The 21,185-nt window shown below is 40.5% G+C and overlaps 1 protein-coding gene across 3 annotated transcripts in view; it reads right to left on the bottom strand.

The window, feature by feature from the left end:
* LHFPL2 (LHFPL tetraspan subfamily member 2) overlaps window positions 1-8,112 on the bottom strand; it is a 129,288-nt gene extending 121,176 nt beyond the window's left edge. For all 3 annotated transcript variants that reach the window (XM_074813448.1, XM_074813444.1, XM_074813447.1), the window contains exon 1: window positions 8,027-8,112. The gene's annotated coding sequence lies outside the window, so the exon portion shown is untranslated. The remainder of the gene's footprint in view (window positions 1-8,026) is intronic.
* Window positions 8,113-21,185: the final 13,073 nt, after the last annotated feature.

The following is a 21,185-nucleotide window of genomic DNA, read 5'->3' as shown; positions in this document are numbered from 1 at the left end:
AGTTGCCTTCCCCAGACCACAGGACTACCAAGAGTACGGTGAATTTTTCTTTCCACAGATTCTTCAATACACATGGCTAATTTAAATCACTTACAGTACAAGAAAATACTTTGTCCTAAAATTTTCCCTCTCCTTCCCTGAAAAGGATCATTACAAGCAGAAAAAAGAGACTTAGACAAAAAAATTTGTCCCTTTTTGGTAAGATTTCCAAAGAATATTTGTTTCACAGTATTTTCAGGATCTGTATGATGTGATGAAGTAAGCTATTCTATTACCAGTCAATGTTAATCTAGAAAAGGTAGCATGTTTATTGGAGGAAAAGATGAAAATTCAAAATGACGAACTGGAGGAATGACCTGAAAAAACACTGTCATCTTCAGTAAGAACATGTGCAGGATGCTACAGTTAGGCAGAAATAACTAGCTATAAAATGATGAGTGGGAACAGTGTCTTAGAACACATGTCCTTGGATGAGGATCTGGTGGATCCCTGCCTGACCATGAGAAAGAGTCAGAGTGCTGCAAAAGAGACATGCATCATGTCAGTAAATATAAAGAGGATCCCATTCCATTTTATTCAACATCATTAAAACCTCAAGTGAAACACAGTCTTAACTTGGACAGAACAAAATAGATGTGAAGTAATGGAATATAACCCAAAGAAAAGCAACAGAAATAACTGGTGTACAGAAAGCAGCACCTGTGAGGTGAAAGAATTGAGCTTAAAGAAATAGCAGGCTATGATAGTTAAGAAGAAACATAGTAAAACATATTGTAAGAAGAAAAACAATTACTTGCTTTGTCCAAGACAGACACAGGATGAGCAGTTACGGTGTTAAACTGCAACAAGAAAGGTGTGAATTGGGTAACGTGAAAAGAAAATTTTCTCATGGCATGATGATGTAAGGGAGACTGTTGAGTTCCTTAGAACAAGTCACAGATGACAGCAATGGATGATCCCAATCTGAGGTAGATGAATGGACTTAGATGACTTTATAAGGCCTCTTCCGGTCCTGTCTTTTTATGATCTTTCCCTTGGGACCTGAGGCAGAATCTCTTCTTTTCAGTAATTTAATAAATAAATTAAAAAAAAGGAGAGGGGATGGGTGTTACAGGGCTGCCTTGGAAAAAATGAGGTTACAAACAATCTGCTCATACATAAACTATTTATTCAGACCTTCTCTCTCCCCAACTCCAAGAAGCCTCTGGAAAGAAGGTAAGACTAGCAACCAAGACCTGGAGAAATTGTGCTGAAGCACGGACTTCTATTCTCTGACCTTCCCCTGGCATTTTTTTAAATGTGGGTTGGAAGCAGATGCATGCTATGCAGAGTACAGTGCATACATGCATGTGCGACACTCCTGATGCACCCTGAAAGCAACAGATTGCACATCTACTGTGCAATGCACGCATTGTGCAACAGAAAAACTAGGTAAACTCTGCTGATATGGGCCAGTGAGTTAGAACATTCCTAAGGCTCTGTTTTAGATTGGACTTTCACTCTTTCACATTAACATGTCCCATTCTTGCACTGAGCAAGCTCAAGAAAGGCTAGATATTTCTGTACTCCAAATTTGGCTGCGATGAAAGGCAAACCCTAATTCAAGCTGTCAGGGCTGTCATGGAATGCAGTCTGGGTCACTTAGATATAAAGATTGGTTGAAGGTAATTACACTGATTTTATGCAGTCATGATCATGACTAATGACTGAATAAACATGTATGCGCAACACAAACCTCATGCACATTTCTGCAAACTGGATACCTCTGCTAAATTATCTAGCGTTTCAGCAGAGCAATCAGCTGGGCAGTGTGTGGAAAATCTTGCACGCCAGCTGTCATGTACCATGTCTATTAGTAGCTTAAAGAAAACCTAAAACAGAGAAAAATGAGATCTTTGTTAACACTTGAAAGGTAAACCATACCAGAGAAACACTGTCCTGAGAAAAATCAAAGAAGAGAGAGAGACATAACATTGCATGGAACTTCCTGTTGAGCATAGAACTATAATTTCATTATCATGCCAAACTTGGCCCACTACTTAATGCTGAACTCGTAAGTTAAAACTTTCTAAAAGCACAGAAAGAAATCCACAGATACAGAATTTTTTAAAAAATACTTAATTTCAAATTAACATACGTGCAACTAATCTTGACATGTACAAGCTATAAAAGAATACATTATCATATTTAGACTAGAACTTGCATTTGAAATTTTTTTGTAAACTTTAAATTATTCAGCCTTGCCTGTGCAGAATGATGCTCAGGTTTTATCAGGTGTCTGTTCTGAAATAGTTACAATTGCTAAAATTGTCACAATAACCACGTATACTTACTGCCTTATTTTGTGAAATAAGTGAGTTCCATAGATGGCTGAGAGAGGTATTTGCATGAGATACCCTCCACTGTTTATATTACAAGCACAATTCAATGCATACTATTCATCAGTACTATATAGTTGTGCACAAAGATGCTGCCATTCTTTGCACATGAAGAACTCTCTTGAGAAATTCTGTACAAATCTTGATCTAGTAAACTCCAGACATCTGACAATTGTACTCTTAGCTGCAGTACCTTCTCTTTTATAGGTACTTTACTTGCAGGAACAGTAACAATATTTACACCACTGCATATATATCACTTATTTAACATTTCAGGAAAAAAACCCCATCACCTCTATATATGAAAATATTTTTTGTTACAGCTTTCCCTCCATGAAATTACTGTTTGCACGGGGACATATCAAAGCAATTCGTACACACTAAGAAACAAAACAAAAGTATGTAACCATTAAAATAAAGCTGCTCTCAAATGCATTTGCCAGTATGTAAGATCAGTGTATTAGCACCACCACACTCTTTAGTGATTAGGTCAGGTTTTGACAAATGAAAGTTGAATTAAAACTCTGAAAAACCTGTTTACAATGATCCCAGACACAAACCTTTCAAGCTGCAATTCACTGACCTATGTAAACTGATATGGCTTTCAGATAATCTCCCAGTGAATACTATTGCAAAATCTATAAACACAGATGGCACCAACCAGCATCCTATCTGCAATCTCAACAGAAGATCAAATACAGAGACTGAATTTATCCTCCTACATCACAGGTTTAAGGGATTATGCCTGGAAGCTAAACCAAGAAGGGTCTGTCACAGCTACCCAAAGTCTCAGCCACCCTGAGAAACTGTACTGCTTGAACAAAGCTGGTTTAAAAAAATATGTGGCTTTTAACAAACCCATGAAACATTCAGTTCAGACCAGCACCAGGTTAGAATTGCTACAATTATCATGTTGACCATTTCTATTAGCAGTAAACTTATAAAGCACCATAACGAAGAACCTACTTGGGATCAAAAAGAATCCTGCAAGATGAAAAGGCCAACAACCTACAGTCAAACTTTAAAGTAAGTATCAATTGTACTATTAAAGCCCATTATATGATTTTATCTACAAAACTTACTGTTATTCATCTGGAACAGAGTGACAGCATTAATACTGTTATTGGTGAATTGTCATAAATGATGCATGAGAATACAACCAATGTATATGATGTCAGGTGTTAGAGAACATGAAGGTCAATTAGTGAACTCTAAAGCTAATTCAAACCCAAGATATTTTCACTGGTAAGATGTTAGATACCATGTATAAAACACGAATCTAACAATACCTCCACCGTCTTTAAAATAAGATGACAATAGTAAGACAAAGTAATTTGAAATGGAGCATCGACACCAATGACAAAGGAGGCTGTACAGCTGCTTCAGCAATTTTACTTTGCTAATCTATTCTGAGCACTAGAAGCTGTATAAAGGTGAAAAATAAAAGATCTGAAAATCAGCTTAAAGTAAGGCTTCCTTCTGTGTCTGGGCTCATTCATTATAATCCTCTCACTGGCTGCAACGCAATATGACACTTTCTCCAAGGCATTTTTTCCCTCTTTTTATACTATTTCATTCTCATGGTTTTTCCATGAATTTAGTTTCCATGCTTTCACCATGGGCCTGAAAGAAACCCTCAAAGAAAACCCTAACCAACAGCATTTAAACCAATATAAACACGAAATGTTTTAAGGAACAAATATTGCTGCAGCACTCTGCTCATGCAGCTATGTCTTGAATATTCTGGATTCACCTTTGAAGAGCTCACATCTAACTTTATTATACAGCTCCAAGCTGAAAAAGATAGTACAATTATGAAGACCAGAAGACAAGGAAAACTGGAGAAATTAATCTTTAGCAACAGACTGTGATTTTTTTTCCTAATTGTTTATTACATATACCAAATCAGAAACTGGATCCTAGAGCACAATGGTCTCTAAATATCTTTTGCTGTGATTTATTTGTGCTCGGTCATGGAAAAGATAATTGCCCAATTGCTACATGTATTCCCTGATTTCAGAACTTCAGATATATTCCTGATCTACTCACATAGACTGGGCACATTTGCAGTCATTTGCCTGCTTTATATTTAATATAAAATAATTTAATTATTTTTCCATTGTGGATTTTGTTTTGGAATTACCTTCCACAAATTTATCTTCTAGGAAAACACTTCTAGGAAAATTGATTATTCTCTGATTAACTGATGCTGAAATGCTTATCCATGGTTTATGTCTGACCTCCTAATGTTTAAACATAGGGAGAAACAAAGGCAATTAAAAAAATTAAGATCTCAGATCAGCACTAAAATACTTTCCAAAATGCATTAACTACTTCCAATAATATAACATGAAAATTATTGAAACCATTTGGTTTACTTAGAAGATTGTTTAAAAATTAAATAGTAGAACTGTTGTTTACACAGCTTTCAGAGTATCTGACCATACCTCCCCAGCAATTTTAAGATAAGTGATAACAACACTAGTTTTTTATCTGGGCTTTACAAAGACCCTACATTCAGTTTAATTCCAGTTCATCTGTTTGTAGGAAGATGATTTTGGAAGAACACACCCTGTTAGTTCCACATTTCCAGGGCTGATTTTAGGCACCATGACCCAGGAGAATCCTGTCAATTTTTGTGAAAGCTGGAAAACTAGAAGGGAGAAATAATCTAAGCAAAAGTCTTTGGCATCATTTTAACAGACTTGTCAGCTATAATCACATCAGCAACTGTCTCTGCATCAAAGAAAGGGCTCTGGGAGCCAGTAATACCTTCCAGCCACTCACCACCTCTGCCCTTGTTCCCAGGTGAGTTCAAAATGTTGACACCCCAAATACAGAGAGGAAAGTGGCAAATGGGAAGACACAGAAAGCCCCTGTTCATGAGGAATGAAGGAATGGGGACACAAACCAGCTTCTCTCACTGTCAAAAACCACCAGCAGTTCAGAAGTTGATCTTTGCTCTCCTCATCACAGGCTGGATGGTGCGAAGTGTCAGCCAACAAGAAGAGCCATACATACTTGTGCCTGTGCATGAACACACGTGTGCGTAGGAAGTGAGGACACTTAGGGACAGCAGAGCAGCATCCTCGTTCCCGACTCCGAGCTTCACACAACAGCTCTGGGACTGCTGCATGGTGAGGGGCAAGCCCAGCCACTTTGGTGGGGGCTATTCGTACATGAAGAGACTCTCTTGTAACAAGTTGGCTTTAAGATACTGAGGGTGAAATTCCTAGAAACTGTCTGATGCCTATAGTGGATAACCAGGAATCTTACATCAGCTAGGAGCTGCCATCCCGTGTTCAGCACGCCCCCTTGTCACAACCACTGCTTCTCTTTTACTGGGGAGCCCTCCAACTGGTACTGAATGTCTAACATAGGAGAAGCTTCTGGAACTACAAAAATTTTGATGAATAATAATTGTGTTCTTCACATCACTCAGAAAAAGAATGAATTCTCCTTTTCATGTAACTATTATTTAAACAGCAATGTCTACACCATACACAATACAAAACATTTGGTTTTTTGCCTGGTGCCAGCTATATGGTCACCTGCAGCCCAGCCAGGTTCTGCTGATGCAATAGCATACAGCCCTTAATATGTCATTGTCCTACCGCATTACAGAACACCACAAGCCATTTTCACAGCCACAAACTAGAACATGAAAAAGGATCACGGCAATTACTGGCTTCCTTTCAGTCTTTATCAGCAGTATTCCTGATCCAAACTTACCAGCCCAGCACAATCAAGGGTGACTTTAGAAGATGTGGAGGAATATGCTTTGATTAAATAGGTAAAAGAAAGGACTATAGCATTTTTATACAGAAATGCTGTGTCCAGTTCCCAGGATTTACACTCTTAAGAGCAAATGACACACTACTGCTACTTGCCTGACATGTGGGTACATCATCATGCAAGCATTTCCCAGAATGCTTAATAAAAACAGATGATTAACCAAAAAAAAGTAAAGTGGGCAATTTCCTACATACTGATTAAATCCACTCCATGACCCAGACAGAGGAAACTTGTGAAGAAAGTAGTAATGTAATTAAAGCTGGAGTGGCTGCAACTAGCATATGCAATGAAAATCAAGGAATGGTCCCATGAAACTGTGTCTGAGGTAAAACCCTCTCATTAACAACTGCTCTAATTCTGTCTATAACCTGCATTTAACAATGGGTGGACATGGAGAAAATACTCAAGCAAGTGCCAAAGATTAATTGGGATTATATTTCTGCAGCATGTTTTATTCAGAAAAATGAATTGGAACATTGATTTTAGTGTCACTGACACTTTCTAATAAGCCACTCTGTGCACAGCACATATTTATAGGCCCCGATGAGTTACAGCTCTGTAAGGTTTCTGTGACCAAAGCAAATCCCTGAAAACAAGGCTTTTTGCAGGTGTGAGCTTGCACAGCCAGAACCCACTGCAGGACTGGGACAGAGCAGACTTTTTTTTGAGGTATCTGCAGTAGTGTTCCTCTAAGAGAGACAAACTTTTTAATCAACATATATACTATTTTCTTCCAGATGGGGTCAGCTAGAGTTTCTTAATTGTTCTCAGTTATTCCTAATGACACATCTCATCAGGATGCACTCATTCACAGCGTCTCATCTGCTTACTTCTGGCTTGGTGTACCCTGACTGCGATGGAGCAACCCAGCCACTCCGTCACCAGGTACTGGCAGCGCGCGCACTTGTCCGGACACAGCACTGCCAGACCATGTTGTTTTACTTGATGTTGCTCCAACGCACCCGCAACTTCTGAATTATGGGGTCCAATCTCAGCGGTGTGTTACCGAGTTTCTTTGGAGCGACGCCTAAACTACCAACAAGCCTTCACTAGTAACTTGTGCCATCTACTTCTTGCCCTTTCCTGAGGGGCCCTGAGACACAAAATACACTCACCCCCGCCTCAAAAACTAAGCCCAGAAAGGCGAGGGGAAGGAAGAACTCGTGGGAGATGGGAAGGCGCTAAAGCGAGCTTTGAACCCTGGCTCCCCCAGGCAGCTCGCCGAGGAGACGAGCGGCCACCACCCGTCCCCCCACGGGGGGCGCCCCCGCCCTGCCGCCCGCCTCGGCCCCCCCCCCGTCTGCGCCCCGGCTCCTTACAGCGCTTCCCGCAGAAACGCAACAGGAGGGAGCGCGGCAGCCCCCCGCCGCCCTCCTCGCGGCCACCGACACCCCGACGGCAACCGCGACCGCTCGGTGCTGCGTACGTGCGCGGGGAACCCCCTCCCAGCGCCGCCGGCCCCCGCCCGGTGCCGGGCGGCGAGAGCCGCGCCCCGCCGGGACCGCCCGCCCGGCAGCCCCTCTGCGCTGGAGGGAGAGAGGGAGGCAGCCCGGAGGCTCCGGGCGCCCCTGCCGCGTCTCGCCCTGGTTCCCCACCGCCCCGCGGGGAAGGGGCGAGCGGGTGCTCTCCCGCCCCGCCGCTTCCCCGGCGGATCCCGGGCGGCTCTCGCCAGCGCCACAGCCCCGGCCCCGCCGTTACCTCGGCGCCGTGCTCCCTCTCCCCGCGGCACTTTCCCGGCCCGAGGGAACCCGCAGCCCGGCCGCCGCACGGGGAATGAATGGAAACGCGCCCAGCGGTCCACGTCCTCCACCCCTCCCTCAACTTCAGCAGCGGCGCCGCCGCCTCCACCTCACCTCCGCCCGGCAGTGGCGGCTCCTCCGCGCTGGGGCTCCGCTCCCGCCGCCGCCTCCGGCCCGCGCCCCGCCGGGCTCGCCCTCCCCCGCGCCCGCCGCGAACCATGCACCGAGGGAGGAGGAATGGGATCGCGGCGAGCGCCGACCCGGCCGCCCCCAGCCGGAGGGAGGGAGCCGCGGCGAGGGGCGGGGAGGGACGGGACGCGGCCGCCCTGCCCTACCCAGGACCGGCCCCCTCACACTGACGTCCCTCGCCCTCACACCGCCGGCCGCGACGGGGTGCCCGTGCCCGGGGAGGGGGAAGCCGGGAGCGCGGCCGGCCAGGCGGGAGGCGGGCGAAGGGAAGGAGGCCCCGTCCGGGCCGCTTTGGGCCCCGCCGGCAGCCACCGCCCCGGGGCGGGCACCCGGCACCTCGGCGACGGGCGGCCTGGTGTGTCCCCCGGTCCGTGTCCCAGCGGGCTGGCCAGAGAGGAGGGTCTCTGGACACAGCCCCAGTAAACGCTGACCCGCCATCCTGGCGGTTTAAATAGACAACGGTCCTTCATCTGCCTCCTCCAACCGGCAGCGGCCTTCGCGACTGGCGGTGTCAGGCCCGGTATTAACTATTGCACTGCTCACCACAGTTAATCTGCCCCTTTGGACCGAGTCGTGGAGCATGAACTGAATGGAAAGCGGGAATGGTAAACACCAACTCCCACAGTTTCCAAACATTCCTCCTTCTCTAGACCTTCTGAAAAAATGCAGTTAATATTTATACAATTTACATTGCAAGGAAATGTCTCAAAAATTGCCTGCAAAGCTTCTGGTTTTGAAACTTTCCCCGTCAGAACAAACAATTTCCCACCAGTCTCCCTTTAAAATCCCAGTTAACACTCTTCCAGTTTCAAAGCAGCACTCTGATGACCCAGCATTTTCAAGAACTTTTTAATTTTTCAAGTGTCTTAAAATGTCTAACGCTAAGCACATACATGTCTAGTAGCAGCAACACTCATTTAAAGCCTCTGCAGAGAAAATTATGGTTGAGGCTTAGACACGTCTCTGCATGCCTCTGCTGTTCCCTGCTGTTGTGCCCTCGTGTAATACACTGATCACTGCAAGTGGATGACAGGTGTCTAACTTCATACAGCTCTTCTCGATGTCAGCTTCACTTGCTGGATTGGAACTGGCTTTTGCAATAGATAAAACTGGCTGTTAAGTGGGTCAATAAAATAAATCACTCTGGGTATCTCAGAGATATAAATTAAGTGCTCCACCAGTGCAAAACTTGATTTGCTGCAGCTAAAGCTGCCCTCCTCGTAAAAAAGTAATGAGTTCTCTTTTCATGGCTATCAGAACGGTATCTTTCACAAACACTGCATTTACTTGAAGCTATGGTTTTGGGCTGAATTACTCTTTCACTCTGATGATACAGAGCGATCAGTGCAGGTTTGCCCCACTGACTGCTTGGGACTCCAAAGTCTTCAACTGTGCAAGGACACACTCCATCTGACTGGGTCCAGTTGCTGGATCTGTGCATTTTTAATTAGTGTCTGCTGCTCAGAAAACCAAGAGTCAGTGAATGTTTTCATAAGTACGTAGGTTTAGGAGGAAGAAACAAGCACAAAAAACCAAGAATTATGTTCCTGTGGCAGAAACATTACAAACATACACAGCTATCTACACTTACTGAAAACAGAGCATATGCTTTCATGTCTGATTATTGTCCAAACTTGTATCTTTTTGTTACTTTTCCCCTTTCTTTCTGGAAAAATCATCAAATGAAACATTCTAAAAAAGTTTTCTTACAGACATTTTTGTTTGTTCCCATTAAAGACTCTGAAAATTCATTTTCTACAAAACAAGGGTGTCTTTGTAAAGCTGAACTCTCTGTGACCTCTGAGAGCAGCTACTTTAACATACAATAGGAGACAACTCAATAGGCCTGTCCAAAATAAACATCTCTTTAAAGAATATTTTAACCCTAGAGACTTCACACCAATAGAAGAGTCACAGTGCTACTGCTCTATTAATAATACAAAATTACCATAATAGATGTATTAATTTTCAAAAAGCTATGAGACCTTCTGCATTCCAGTTTTTAAGTGCACTTTGAGCTAGTCTTCCTAATAGATGGCCATAGATAGTTATACAGGAACAGTTACATAGTCATTGGATAAAGTAATTACTAATGGGAATGATTACACTGGATTATAAGAAAATTATGACCCACAAAACATTATGATAAAGTTTTTAAGTTTTTAACCGATTTTTAAAGTTTTTAACCAATTACAGACTCACAGCATTGCATGTAATACAAAGGGCAACTATGACTTAGAACATTATAATTTGGACTATCAGATAGTCCAACCCCCTCAGGTGCTGTCTGGTCCTCAGCACAGATCGTTACAGATAGTTTTTACCATATTATCCTTGATGAAGAAACTTGTGTGGCAAGCTCGGTGCATCAGGTTGTGAGGCTGAATGAGTCCACGAGTTAGAAAACAGTCACGAGTAGGCAGTTTTTACTAGGAGGTAGGAAGCAGCACTCTGAAATCCCCTGATTTGGCCCTGAAGGCCAAGGATAGGCACCCAGACAGATCTAAGCATAGCGTATCATTTTCTTGATTTGAAATGCTTATTTATTTGGAATTGGTGTGAGGAACTTGGTATTTCCTTCTATCAAAATAGCAAGGTTTTAATGCTAACTAATTACAGTATTGGCTTTGATGTGCAGCTCTAACCATTTTTATTTTGATTATCTGAAATCCAACTGCACAAACAAATAACTCATCACCACAACTTAACACATATGCATTATCCAAACAGGAAACGGAGATGTCAAACAAGCATACTTTGGATTAAGTAATATATGAGATGGAAAAGATGATATAATGGTTTTTCCTCTTGCTCATAGATCTTCCCAAGTATTAACTTCATAGGCATCCATTTGTTTAGTTTTCCTCTCTAAACACTGGTTTACTTACAACCTCAGATAGTAATACCTGACATCATTTTGATTGATCTATTTAAATTCTCCACAGGCTGTTAGAATGAAGGATTATTTTACCCTGAAATTTCCTGAAGTTCACCTGAACAAATACAGCCTTGGATGTGGCCCAAAAAAACATTCTCTGAAGGTTATAAGAATAGAATATAGACAGGGCAGACAAAACAGGATAGCAGAAAGTACAACCAAAGGCTGTGACATCCAAATAACTAGCAAATAACATATAGGTTGGAAAGCAGAACAGACACTATTTGGCTCAAAATGAAGCTCTTGCTGAGTCTGTGAATAGTCACTGGAAACTATTAAAAATGTTGGAGAAGATACAAAAATGTCTATATGGTGCCTACAAAAAGCTAAAAATTAACAAAGGGAATATCATGTCCGCATACTGCAATTAGAAGAAGTAGTTAGACTAAACAGCAAACTTTATAAGCTTCAGATATATTCATATTAGATTTGTTCCCTAATTGTATTTACTTTACTGTGGTTTTTTTAAGTGTCTGCTGTTCCAAAACCTTCTCACTGTGGAAGATTGGAATAAATTTCAATATTCTATTGAAATGAATGGTCTGACTATAGAAACACATAGGGAAGAATTTTACCGGAGAAAAATAAAGTTGGAAAAAAATGCTAAAATTGGAACTTGTCCTAAGAACTCCAATGAAAATGGAAAGAGGGGAGTTAAGGAGACAAAAAGTAGTGGGAAATATACAAAACAGAGGACTCAACTCTGGAAGAGTCTGAGGGAACTGACTGAGGGCACGGGTGTTATTTTATTGCAGTTTGTTTGTTCTTCTACCCCAAAGAAAAGTAAGCTGAGATAGATCTCCAAGAAAATGTATCTTTCTCATGTAATGCTTGTTTTTGTTTACAGCTTCAGAAATCTCAGTTCCTGTAAGCACTTAGTTATGACATCTTATTTTTCAGCAGTTCATTCCTCTAGCGTTAACCAGCATATGGTGTTACAGAAAAGAATCTGATCCCTCTACCCTATCGCCAGTGAAGGTAGGGACAAAATATATTTATACATTTTGAAAAGTGGGGAAACCCATCTGTTACAATTTGTTTTACCAAAGCTTGTAGGAACCTTGGTCATGGATCATACTCACACTGTACTATAAACACAGAGTAAAATCAGGGTGTCCTGGACAGAAACATCTTATACTCTAAACAAATCAGACAAAACCCCCAATGCCTAGGCACAGACAAGCAGAAGGATGCTGAGAACTAAATAACTACCACTGATCAGCATTTTTGGCAAAAGTATCAATTATCAATTAAAAAAAAAAAAAAAGCCCCAAATTGATCATCACTGATTGTTTGTAATACAGTGGACACTTTGGAAGCAAATGAGAGATGACAAGAGGCTGTGGTTAAGCTGAAAAAGACATTCAAAATTAGCACTTTATGTTGTAGATAATAAAAAAAGGGTGCAACATCATCCTGTGTGGGTAACAGCAGTATCATATGGAATCTATCAAGCTAAGAGAAAAGGAATTTTATAGTGCAGACCCAAAATAAAGTTTATGTGAGAGTTTTAACCATGGACAGACAGAAAACATATTATCTAAAAGTTATTATGCACAGAATAAACATACAGCATCTAGACTATCTGCATGTGAGGGCGTAGGGAGAGATCAGTGCGGAGTGGCAGAGAGCATGGAGATGTCTGTAGAGAGAAAGGAAATGGGAGGAAGGTTTGGAAGGAAAGACTGGGAGCTGTCTTTAACCATACTGATTTGAATTGATAGCTTAATTCCAAAATATCCAGAGAGATATCTTGAGATTTTCACCTCTACAGGAGAAAGTCTAAGGTGACTCAGGAAAGTTAGTTTAACAGCATGTAGATTATTTCAATACTAGGAACAAGTAAAGGGAACAAAGGACAGCTGCATAGAGCTTCCATGGGAAAGTGATGAAGAAAACACTCTTCCAGATATGCAGATCAATACAAGGCAGCAGTATGCATTCATCAAAATAAAAACAAATTGAAGAAATAAGGTCTGTTAAATCAGAGTGTCTCAGACTGAGACCTTTAAAAGGAAGACAATGAGAAGAAACAAAGGCCTTTGGTGGGTGTCAAGAGATATCTATTGACCCTGCTTGAGTATGCTGAGGTCTGACAGTCCAGCTCTGAATCAAGTTTGGTGTTTTGGGGACAGTAATTGTTAAACTAATTTGGGACTCAGCCAGTGTGGTACAAGCAGGAATCCAGCACTGTATTTTAAGAAGGCTGTAATTGAATACAGACACTCAGGCTCACTGAAGGGATCCAGATTTATCATTGTGTCTAATCTGTATTTTTGAAACACATATTATTGTAAGTAGTATGAAAAAAAAGCTGTCTAGCCAAATAAATGTTGCCTGACACAACAGCAGTAACAGCTGTTTTATCTCCTTTCACATAATTTGGGGCTCTAGGACAGAGAATATTTTTAAGTGCACTTTGAGACAGCAATTCATGAGAATTTAAATTAGCAGTATCCTTTCTACTCAGCAAACCAAGACATCTATTAGGTGTAAATAGTTAAAGAGGCTGGGTTTTAAATATGACATTCATCTACTGAAATTCCCACATTAATATGCAGCTATGCTAATCTATTTCTCTTCTAATGTCTTAAAATTTCTTTTCATGTCCTAAGAAGTGCTAAGAGAAAACATATATGGTCAAATGATTTAATGATCTTGAGCAGGATACTATGCATATACTTGAAATTACTCTATCAACTCATATATCCAGTTGAAAAAAACAACTCTGATATGTTCTTCAACTACTAGCTTATTTATCACAAATGAGGCATTTTCTAGGACTTTGTCCAAAATATCCTACAGTTCTACTGGCTGTGTTACAAATTATAAAAGGAAATAATCTAGTGCTATTTCTAGGAATTATATATCTTTAAATTATTTAATATTTTTCATTCATCAGTGCTAACATCATTAGACATAGGAAAATCTCAAAGATTATATATAACACTGCCAAGTTTTTAAAAAAATTTAAAACTTGAAGAAAATGCTTAAGAATTGGGAAGATTCACCTAAACTATCCAAAGAAATTCAGTGAAACAGTCTTCTTACTCCATAACCCCAGTTCTAGACTAACTGCTTGAAACATTTTTCAGAATTAAAATGGGCATCCCAATGAGCAATCCTGCACAGGGAATAACTCAACCATGATTAATTACAGTAAGGCTTCCCAAACTCAATGTGGCAAGTCAGTGAGACCTGGAGTAGCAAAAATGAGAGCAGTTACAGACATTGATTACTCCCACTGGCAGTTTGTGCTGCTTTTGAGCTAATTTCCACACATTCCCCACATTCAAGGATGGGAAGTGGATTCCTAGCATATTTTATGCTTATCTGGATGCTCAGAATTGTACACACTGACCATGGCATTGCCAGGATGGAAAAAGAAGAAAAAATGATGATGCAGATTGGTTTTTGTTGGATTCCTCTTTGTCTTGTTTGTCCTGTAGACTATCGCATTTCCACACCTTGCACTCTAATAAAACAGAAGATATAATGATGCTTTCCAGCCCAGAAGTCTGAACTAGTCTATCCTCATCTTCATTACTTGTCAGCCACCTGTAATACAGTACTTTAGGATGGTTTTTTAATCCTTTCCCTTTCTTCTTATGTGGCTCTAGTTTCACTCTATTTTCCTTTCTGGCTCTTATCACAAATATATTGGAACCCTCCCTATTTCTGAATATGGGTAATATTAAATGATCACATCCATCCCCAAAATGAAATTATATAACAGGTTCAATCTATCAGCTTTTTATTTCCAGACTGTATAAAAGGGTGGAATCCTCTTTTACATGTATACAGTTAGATATACTGTCCTGAATCACACTTTCACCTTGATCCTTGTTTCTCTCTCAGAACCATTTACTTTCTGTTTTGAAGCTTATTGACTGTAAAAGCAAATTAGAAAGAATGCAGTCTAGCACTTTTGCCAACATTATATATTTTGGTTAAACCAGAACTCTGAAAATATACCAAAAAAAAGAGTTGTTCTATGCTTAATTTTGAGCTTCCTGAGAACTCTTTTTCCACGTGCTTGGACCTTGCCACAGACTATTCCCATGCACTCAAGATTCAAAAAATTAATCTTTGGAGGACATACTCTACAAGCCATCTTTGTTAAGAGAATGTATTTCATTTTTCCAGAAGGCAGTTAGCATGTACTATATAATTTAAAAAATAACCTTGAGACAGTTTTACCTGTAAAATACCTGCAATACCCACCAAATATGAATTGAAAATAATGTTACAGGTTAGAGTAACTCTCTCAAAAAACAGCCTGCAATAGCATTAATGCATACTTCACATCCTGTGGGGCTACTTCATGTTCACATTTATGGCCTCTCTAGAGTGCTAATCTGACATATGTCAGATTAAAGAGATTCAGATGTCCTAAACAGCCTGGGGCCACACAACAGCACATCTCTTATAAAGAACGAAAGATGTGCACAGTACATATTGATGTTAATTTGGGGATGATCTTTTAATATGAAGGATCAAATACAGTCTGTGTGACTTGGAAGAACCTGGATCTTGCTAAAAGAAAAGACATGTAAACTAACTGGAAAATGCCTTTTAAACTTGAATCTTGCATTTCTGGTATGGCCTGTTTGCTGACTCCAGCACCCTCACAGCAGGAGGCTTTTCTCTGTCAATCACTAATCACAATTAAGTACTAACAGTTACAATGTAGTAATTTCCTTGTAACTGAGCAACTACAGCGTATTACGATATTAGCTTCCTTGGGACATGGTCATGTGTTCTGAATTTTAACAGAGAAAATTAGTGTAAGATGTACAAAGAAGTTTACGCTTGATACTTTAAAAATTCAAAAGTTTTTGAAATGAGATTTCATTGTGCAGTGCAGAATACAACAACAAATTTAAGACAGTTGGCCTAAACATTAGATGCTTTCAAGAAGCATATACTGAATAAACCTGGAAGAGCGAGCAACCATTTGCGTAAAACTAGCAAACAAACTTGCTAATTTTACATTAAACATATAACCTCAGAAGTTGCTCAGAGACCTCAAACAGGGGCCTAGAAAGAAAAAAAAAACCACAAAATTTGTGTCAGCACACTTGCAATTGTTCTGGTACCTGAAGCTGTTAATAACAAAGTAATGGAATTATTTTTTTCGATAATAATGTAAAGCCAAGAGAATACAATAAACTCTTATTTTTTATATAACACATTAAAGTGCTTGTCTTCACATAGAGCATAGTGCTGCATAAATCTTCATTGAAAATATTGTGCCTTTTCATTAAAAAATGGCATTTCTGTAAAGCAATACTCTAACTTTGTATTTCAACTTAATAATAGCTGGTATTTATTATTAAGCCACAAAATGTTCATTGAGTGTTTTGGTTTTAAATTCCATGTAATTGAGCTTACTGGTTTTTAGCAATGAAGTGTTGTGCTGACCAGAATTCTGGCTAAAACAAACTTAAAACACAAGTTTAATGACCGAGAAAACCCTGTTGAAGGAGCTTGATAATCAGGATTTATGACATTTCCCTGTAGAGAGTATTGTCCTTCTCCAATTATTCACTGGAAGCTGAACCGATCACTTTGTTTGATATGGTATCTCTACATCAACTTTAAAAGAATGTGAAAATCAGCCTCAGTAGAAATAGATGAGACCTAAATAGAAGCTTTTGCTGGTATAGAGGTTGAGGATTCTGGACCACAGGCTGCTAAACATTTTTAGGGATCCAGTCCTATGCTAAAATATGTATTTCTCACTACCCTTGGCTTTCCTTTAAAATAAAGACTGGCATTTTCGTAACACTTCCTCTCACCTTATTGCTTATTTACCCTTCAGGTTCATATCTGTGTCTGTTAGCATAGGAGATCTGTTGGAATCTTTAACTCAGGCTTCTCCTTGACACATTATAAAAACTCAATATTTGAATCCTTTTCTTAAAATAGGTTGATGGCTCTCATTTTTCACAGCCCTTAAAACTACACTGTAAATACTACTGCACCACCTCACTACAAGGGACGTAAATTTCTCTTCTAAGACACTCATTTGAATTTGTATATGTTTAGTGGTAGCCCTGTCTTCTGATGAATTAATTGCCTTATCTCTGTGAAATAATCAAATAATCTTATTCCCATTTTATGGTCAGTTCTGACTGCAGCATAAAACTTGCTTCTGCAATAGCTATCCTTGTTAAAGACAGTTAATTCATGATATCTTGGATCACACACTTACAAGCACTAGAAGAGCTTTTATTTCTCAAAGATTCTCTCATGTGCTGAGTGCTGACAAGTCACACTGCATCTTAACTATTTTGTGTGTAAGTAGAAAACTTTAAATTGCATTTTTATGTTTTTCATCTCTTGTCCTGGCTTCAGCTGGGATAGAGTTAATTTTCTTCTTGGTAGCTGGTACACCACTGTGTTTGTAGTGTGAGATTTAGTGTGAGAATACTGTTGATAACACATTGATGTTTAGCTGTCGCAAAGTAGCACTTACACTAAGTTAAGGATTTTTCAGTTTCCCACCAGGACAGGTGACCTGAACTAGCCAAAGGGATATTCCATACCATAGAACATCATGCTTGGTATATAAACTAGGAGCAGTTGGCTGGGGGGGGACGGATGGCTGGTTGGTCAGCAGGTGGTGAGCAATTGCACTGTGCATCACTTGTCTTTTCTTGGGTTTTATTTCTCTCTCTTTTTGTTATATTACTTTTCTTCATTATTATTATTATTTATTATTATTACCATTATCATTATTATTGTTACTATTTTATTTTACTTTATTTTAGTTATTAAGCTGTTCTTATCTCAACGCACGAGTTGGGGGTTTTTTTATTCTCCTCTCCATCCCACTGGGAGTGGGGAGGAGTGAGTGAGTGGCTGTGTGGTGCTTAGTTGCTGCGTGGGGTTAAACCACGACAATGTGTGTAAGAATTAAATTAGGTTTTCAAAAAGTGATGAATGATCTACATTAAAACACAAATGGAAATGTTTAGCTGGAGATAACATTAATGAAACACTACAGTGATTAGTCCTAGGAATTCATGCTTTCGTTATTTGTACAGATAAGATGGAATCAAAATAATAGGTTGGAAACACAGTATTTCCATTTAGCTGCAGATGGCACTGACATTGCAAGGACACTGTATTTATTGAGATTAATAAAAAGAAAGAAATAAGAAATGAGAATTAAAATACCACAGCTGATTAAAAGTAAACATTGTTAATGATGATAATTATAGGGCTAATAAACTCAAGAGGAAAGAGAAAGGAAGAAACCAATTACAGAGAAAAATAAGGCACATATTGACTGAGAGTAGGTTGCATAGACATTAGTGCATGCTTTTCCCCCAGTACCAAAACATTTTAAGGAGCTGTAGTGAATAAAGAAAATTCAGACATCTAAAGCCAAAATAATAGAAATTGCAGTTTCATTGTATAATGATCTTACTTAGCTATTACCTACACCTTAGGGCTTGGCATCATAGCCAACCAAATTCGGTAATTATACTGTGTATCAGTTGTAGCTCACAAAATAATAGCATGCTGGCCACCACACAGAAATAAACCTAGCTAACTATCCCACGGAAACCTTTAAAATACGTGGTTTTGTTAGGTGAGTTAGTTTTAACAAAATGGCAAATTTCAGCTAGTACTACTTCTCTTAAGAGATTTTTTCCAGCCTTTTCTTATTTGGTAGTTGGGGGACGGTTACACAAGGAAGAGGCAGGCACATTTGCAAAGTCACTGAATGACAAGTAAGCAAAAGTTGTATCTTAACATCAAAACTAATTCAGCTGATGAACTTTCCTGGGAGTCACATTTGGTTACGAATTGTTGAAACAGCACTTGAAGAAATTCCTAAAGAATAAAGTTCTAAGTGTAATTTAGAAAACTGAGAAGAATTAGACATCTTTTCTCCAATAAAGGGAGATGCTTTGTAAATTCACAGCGTGTCAGGGACACGTGCAGTATGCATGGCCATTCTGAGCACTGCGGGAAGACAGGAGATGCAAGGTCATTAAGAAATGGTTTCACACAGCAGTTTCAGACCAAGTACTAGACAGTGAAAATTAGGATTAAAACCACTATTAATATACAGTATATTCTGGCTTTGGAACAGCGAAGAAAACCAGTCTCCTATGGCAAAGTGCACAGGGTTTCCCAATGATGTAACAGCAACAAAATTAACAAAACCTTAAGCTAAGGGTATGGCAGAAGTTTCTATGTATGTCCTCTTCTTACTGTGTGTATGCCAGTCTTGTGGAGTCACATTTTTGGAACAGTCACCATTTCTAACAAGTTAGATTCTTGTGGTTTTGGCTATCTGATTTCAGTTGAAACATCTGACTCAGAGCCAAATCATGGTCTTTCTGAAACTGATTGTAGGCCAAGTTAAATTGGCCTATGCTCTGCATCAAAACTGCTTCCATAAAGAAAAAAAGATGGGTCATTGTCATAGGAGACTCTCTTCTGAAGGGAACAGAAGGCCCAATATGCAGACTGGACTCACTTCTTAGGGAGCTCTGCTGTCTCCCTGGGGCCTGGGTTAAAGATGTGAAGAGAAAGCTTCTTACCTCAGTATGGCCCTCTGATTATTATCCATTATTGATTTTTCATGAGGTCAGTGATGAAGTTGCAATAAGTTCAAGGACAACCAAGACAGACTTCAGGGCCTTAGGACAACTGGTTAAGGGATCAGGAGCACAAGTAATATTCTCCTTTATCCTTCCAGTTGTAGAGAATGTTGAAGGAAGAAACAGGAAGAACTAGCAGATCAATACCTGGCTCCAAGCCTAGTATCACCAGCAGAATTTTGGCTTTTTTAGTCATGGGTTGGTTTACATGACACCAGGACTGCTAAAGACAGATAGGGTACACCTGTCCCAAAGGGGAAAAGAATCTTTGCGCAGGAGCTAGCAGGCATCATTGAAAGAGCTTTAAACTAGAGTTGAAGGGGAAAGGGATAAAATCAGGCTTGCTAGAGATAAGCCTGGGGGCGGCACACCAATATTTGAGGGACGGTGTGCTAGTGAGGTCCTTCAATCTGCCATCTCAATGGAGGTAGGAGATGGAGATCCATGCAGCAGCAAAGACGCAGGGGTTAGAAACCATGAAAGTGCCTGCGAATGGTCATGTAGGAATCAGGGCTTCCCCCCCAAGAAAGGTGGCGAGATCAATAGCCCAACTGAAGTACATCAACACCAGTGCATGAAGCATGAGCCACAAACAGGAGCACTGGAAGCCACTGTGCAGCAGGAAAACTATGATATAGTTGCCATCATGGAAATATGGTGGCATGCCTTGCACAACTGGAGTGCTGCAATGGATGGCTATAAACTCTTCAGAAGGATAGGCAAGGAAGGAGAGGCAGTGGGGCAGTCCTGTATGTTAGGGAGTGTTTTGGTTGTCTAGAGCTTAATGATAGTGATGACAGGGTTTACTGTTCATCGGTAAGAATCAGGGGGAAGGCCAACAAGGCAGATATCATGGTGGCTGTCTGGTATAGACCACCCAACCAAGATAAAGAGGCAGACAAAATATTCTATAAGCAGCAGGGAGAAGTCTCACAATTGCTAGCCCTTGTTCTCGTGGGGGACTTCAACTTACTAGATGTCTGCTGGAAATACAATAAAGCAGAGAGAAGACAGTCTAGGAGGTTTCTAGAGTGCATGGAAGATAGCTTCCTGACACAGATGGTGAGGGAGCCAATTAGGGAAGGTGCCCTGCTGGGAGGTGTTGTTCGTGAAGCACTTGTGGGTGATGTGGTTGTTAGAGGCCATCTTGGGCACAGTGATCACAAAATGACAGTTTTTGGTTCTTGGAGAAGTAAGGAGGGAGGTCATCAGAACTGCTACCTTGGACTTCCAGAGAGCAGACTTTGGCCTGTTTAGGAGCTTGGTTGACGGAGTCCCTTGGGAGGCAGTCTTGAAGAGCAAAGTAATCCAGGAAGGCTGGACATTCTTCAAGAAGGAAGTCTTAAAGGCACAGGAGCAGGACGTCCCCATGTGCTGAAAGTCAAGCTGGCAGGGAAAAAGACCGGCCTGGCTTAACAGAGAGCTTTGGCTGGAACTCAGGAAAAAACAGTTTATGACCTTTGGAAGAGGGGGCAGACAACTCAGGACGACTACAAGGATGTCATGAGGTTATGCAGGGAGG

This window comes from Strix aluco, chromosome Z, assembly GCF_031877795.1.
Source record: "Strix aluco isolate bStrAlu1 chromosome Z, bStrAlu1.hap1, whole genome shotgun sequence".
NCBI lineage: Eukaryota > Metazoa > Chordata > Aves > Strigiformes > Strigidae > Strix > Strix aluco.
Note: the sequence above shows the minus strand (reverse complement) of the source record. Positions and strands in the feature narration are given on the sequence as shown.